The sequence below is a fragment of the Pseudophryne corroboree genome, chromosome 1 (genome assembly GCF_028390025.1).
Source record: "Pseudophryne corroboree isolate aPseCor3 chromosome 1, aPseCor3.hap2, whole genome shotgun sequence".
NCBI lineage: Eukaryota > Metazoa > Chordata > Amphibia > Anura > Myobatrachidae > Pseudophryne > Pseudophryne corroboree.
In genome coordinates, this window is record NC_086444.1 from 234,204,072 (window position 1) to 234,209,071 (window position 5,000).

General features: G+C 41.6%; 1 protein-coding gene and 1 long non-coding RNA gene across 4 annotated transcripts in view; one reads left to right on the forward strand and one right to left on the reverse strand.

The window, feature by feature from the left end:
- The window catches only part of MCC (MCC regulator of WNT signaling pathway), a 652,269-nt gene that overhangs the window by 407,531 nt on the left and 239,738 nt on the right, over window positions 1-5,000 (reverse strand). The window lies entirely within an intron of this gene.
- Window positions 1-5,000, forward strand: part of LOC135062528 (uncharacterized) — a 68,613-nt gene that overhangs the window by 45,301 nt on the left and 18,312 nt on the right. Inside the window, exon 3 of the long non-coding RNA XR_010248880.1 lies at window positions 1,447-1,560. This is a non-coding gene — a long non-coding RNA (uncharacterized LOC135062528). The remainder of the gene's footprint in view (window positions 1-1,446; window positions 1,561-5,000) is intronic.

A 5,000-nucleotide genomic window follows, 5' to 3' on the forward strand; every position in this document is an offset into this window, starting at 1 on the left:
TATGTTACAAAAATTCTTACAGAGGGGTTATAAGCTTTGTGACTTGCAGAGAGCCAAGTCCAGGGCTCTAGCAGTACCTCTGAGTGATTTGTTAATTTCAAAAGTAAAAAATCAGGCCACCAATGGACACATGTGGTGTAATCGATACACACACGAGTGTAGAGATCCACAAAAATGCAAAAAAGTTGTGGCCATTGGTGCAATCAGCTAAATATTTGGGTGTATTACACCAGAAATCATTAATGACATGTTACCGGAGAGGTAAAAATTGGAGGGACTATATAGTGCGGAATGATGTGTCCACAGTGGGCAAGAAAATGAGCAGTGGTTTCTTGGGTAAACCAATCAACGGCTGCTTTAAATTCCCGAATTGTACCACTTGTGGATTTCTGCAGACAAGTCAGTTTTTCCATCATCCATATAGGGGTGTTAAATACACTATTCGACATAGACTGACAAGTACTAGTAGGTACGTAGTGTATGTTATCACCTGCCCATGTTCTAAAATGTACATAGGCAAAACAGAAGTGACGTTCCGTGAACATATGGCTCAACATCGTACTGCTATAAGAGCTGCTTTAAACACGGGGAGAGTATTAAGCCGGTTGCAAGGCATTTCAGTGAGGCTAAACATAACTTCTCCTCATTAAGGTATCGCATAATAGATCATGTGCCACCTCTTGTAAGGGGTGGGGACAGATCTGTACGACTTCTACAAAAGGAATGTGAATGGATAATTAGGCTGGATTCTTTAGCACCCCGTGGTTTAAATTAGGGAAACCAATCCCGGTCCATTTTTTCAATCCCGGGTATCGGGATTGAAAAATGGCCAATCTCGGGATTCCCGGGAATGGCTTTCAACTATGTGGCCGCCCCCTCGCCCCGCACAGATAACTCACCATATACCAGGACGGGCGGTGAGGAACATCCTCTGCTCTCTCCTGGCGGCTCCCAGCAGCGTATGATGACGCAGCGTGACCTCTCACGCTGCGCTGGGGAGCCGGAAGTAGAAAGCCGGGCAGCGTCTGAGCGTTCTGTGGATGCTCAACACTGATCCCTCAATCCCCAGGATTGGAACTTCCAATCCCGGGGTTGCATCCTAGCCGTTTTTGGCCCTAAATCCCAGGATCCCGGGATTGGCTATGCAAGTATTTGAGTTATAGTTAGGTTCAAATACCTTATAGATGCGTGGTTCTATATATTAGATATGAGGTATAAAATGTGGTAGCACTGCCAGTAATTTGGATATGGTAGTCTACAGTTGTTCATTTTTTTAATTCGATCCTGTCCACGCATAATATGAAGGCTGTATATGGTTATGAATTAACAATGTAGCTATACCATTAGTATATTGTAATCTATATTGTATGCCTAATAATCTTCATTATTGTGCTGTTCTTGTGCTAGTATTGTTTTTAAATGTCTTTGATTGTATGTGTCACCTAGGTGTGTTGTTTATCTGGTTACCATGGGGCCCGCCGTCACATCCGAGTTGGTTTGAGCAGTGACCGGATGCATAAGCAGGGCGTGTACCACTGGCAGCGGGTGTCTATAAAATTGGTAAGTGTGACATTTTTTATTTTGTGAGGCTTGATAAAAGAGCTATGAGGCGCTCAAATGTTATTTAGGATTAGGAAAATTGTGTCAGTGTTCAAATATATATGGACCTGACTAAGTTTAATCAGTGTGCAAGTCAAGCTAAAGTAGCACCTAACGCCCCAGTTCTACTAATCTGCTGGTTCCTTAGCATGCAGCTCCTACAGTTCTATAATACACCAGCAGCAAATCCAATTTGTTCACAAATTCTCAGCACAGCAGAAGGAACATTCAGTAGCCATAAACTTTGGAGTGCAGTTCCATCTCACCCCCTGCCATGACAAGGTCATAAAGCCTCGGTTTTTGGGGCAGAGTAGTGTGAAACACAACAGAACTGTTACAAGTTAGTAAAATGTTAGTGGTAGTTGCACCTTTAAGTAGAATATCCAACTAATGTGTAAGCAAGTTGCATTGTATAATAGTATGTGTTAGAAGAGGAATGTTATACATACAAAGTGAAACATTTTTGTAGCATAGAGGGTGCATGAGGAGTACAGGCACTCCTCCCTCCTACATGCCAGGCTGCTTGAGAGCATTTCAGTACTGTTATTATTATCCTTTATTTATATGGCGCCACAAGGGATCCGCAGCGCCCATTACACAGTACATAATCAAATGAGCAAAGATAATAGGACTTAAAGTTCAAGACCATATAGGACAAGTATAGAAAACCAGGGTTTAGATGCCATCAAAGGGAGTATGGAGTATAAGATAGTGTAAGTAAGAAAAGGAAAGGCACATGAGGAAAGAAGGCCCAGCTCTTCTGAGTTTACAACCTAAAAACCAAGCCCCACAAGAGAGACTGAAGGGGACCAACAAAGAAGAGGAAAAGGACAACTTGCTCTGTAAACATCAAATTTTTCAAAAATCAAAAACACAAAAAGGATGGGCACCCTAATTAACTTAAAGTATAAAAAGTCTCTTTTCTTCATGGTGAACATATTGGGGGCACATCCTAAAGCTGGATCTAAGGTTGGGTACTCCCGATGGAAGCAATGCAAAGCATCTTCCTTACAAAATGGGAATCTGTGCTTGCAAACACATGGTACCTGTAGAGCTGGGAGAATTATAAACAAATGACCATGTGGAAGACAACGCATCTCAGCCACAGCTCTATGCCACACAGCCCAGGAGGCACTCGCCACCTAATGTAGCACGCACTGAGAATTTCAAGAACAGCTGCCAAGTACCTCTTTAAGCCTGACAAGCAGTGGAAATAGACTGCTTGGTGGATTGCTAACCCAATGTCAGAGCTCCATAGAGGACTGAGAGATCTTCTGTCTTGCGGACATCACATCCTCCAAACACGAGCCTGCAAAGCCCTATCTACCTTAATGGCAGCTTCTATGCATGATATGTTACCATCCTAAATTAACCCACCATAGTATGGACTGGGTTCAGTATGAACTATCGGCGTCCGTCAGTATACAGACATCCTGGCCTCCAATATGCCGGAAGCGGGGTTAGCGCTAGAAAGCCCCTTGTGGGTTTGCTGCGTTCGGCACGCTGTGGGCTCGTTGCACTCACCACAGGTTACATTCTCTCTGTCGTGATTCTGGTGTCGGCATTGTGACCGCAAGGATCCAGACTAGCGGTATTTTAACTGCTTCCGCATGGACTCTACCCCGTGGGATTACTCACACATGTGGACTGGGTAAATGGGTGCAAATGCACGAACACTAGGAGAGAAAGACTGTACTGTTTCCTAACAGGTTAACCACAAAGTTACACCACTGAGCCTTATTTAAACTATTCTGAATGCGCTTTTCTTGTGTTTATTATTTTGAGAACAGAGCTAGAAGCCGATTGGTGTGAAAAAGCTTTGTATCCTGTTTACAGTGCTGGCCTGAGAGTCTCTCCTCATCACCAAATGATACAAAACAATATAAAAAATATACTGGTAGGTTAATTGCCTCCCAACAAAATTAACCCTAGCGTGAATGTGTGTGCGTGTACATGTGATAGGGAATATAGATTGTAAGCTCCACTGGGGCAGAGACAGATGTGAATGGGCAAAATATTCTCTGTAAAGCGCTGCGGAATATGGGGGTCATTCAGAGTTGATCGCTCGCTGCCGATTTTTGCAGCGCAGCGATCAGGTAAAAAAGCGTAATATAAAGATAAAAATTTACATATTTATTAAAATTTTGATATTTTTAGATTCTCTCTTTATTAGTAAGAGAAAAAAACATAATTTTTCCTATTAGGTTCAACTCCATATTTTAATGCTTCTAGATCTGTTTATTCGCTTATGGTTTATAACAAACAGAAAATGCCTTTGGGATTTACAGATCCCAAGTGAGCAATATTATGGAAAATGTTTGAGCCTTACAATGAACAACAATAGGCAGCTCTGTCATTACAGAGTTATGTCATGCTTAGCTGGCAATAGTAGGTGAAGAGCAAACCTATTCTTTACAGTCAGATTAGAAAGTGGTGATGAACTAGAAGTGAAAGAACATGTATACACGCCACAGGTGTACAGTATATAACAAACAGAAAAAATATAAGAAAGAACACTCTATGGACGAGATTCAATTGCTTTCTCGACGGCAGCCAGTAGATGCCAACCAACGAAGCTATTCAATTGCTGCTCCTTTCGGCCGTGATCGCTGCCGGTGCCTGTATTTCAACACGCACTCCCCTTCCCCGGGAAGGCAGGCTGAAATGAGCGAAAAGTGACCAGTTTGAGCGCACAGACTAGACTTTTTGCATTGCACCCATTACTTTTGTTGGGTTTAGCTGCTTTATGTGGCTAAACCAGACACTAATGGGTACGACAAGCGCGATAAAAAGACACAATTGAAAATCCCCCCCCACCAAACTACCGTCACTTTAGATGGGAGATTGGAAGCGAAAAACAAAATATTGCCCTATATATGCATCAGAGCCATCATCCGGCATACCCATAGAAGGGATAGAGGAAACTTATCCATAACATGATTAGAGAGGACATCTTGCAATTTGGTAAATGTCTTACAGAATTTTCTTCTACCTTCTTATTCAAGGATCAACTATCGCTCTGCAGAAGTCTGCGGTACAATTTTTAGTACATTGTATATGGATTCCATTTACTGGTAGCAGACATTTATAATTTGCTTTTAGGGTGTGTAATTGCTGTTAAGTGGAAAAACGGTTGACATAAATAAGATACTGCTTATGCTAGTTTGTATCTTAAAAGGATTTTGAAAAAAACAATTCATACAGAGAACAATAAGTTTGCATTAGAAAAGAGTTACAGTTTATCCATTTAACGTGACCATGCGCATTTAAATTTAGTCACACATTTCCGGTTCATCTAATGTTTATAATTTACTATGAAATTTTTTTTAAGCTTACATTTGACTTGATAAACTGGTTTAAATAAACCGTTTTACGCAAGTGGTCCAGCTCTACCTTGTAAT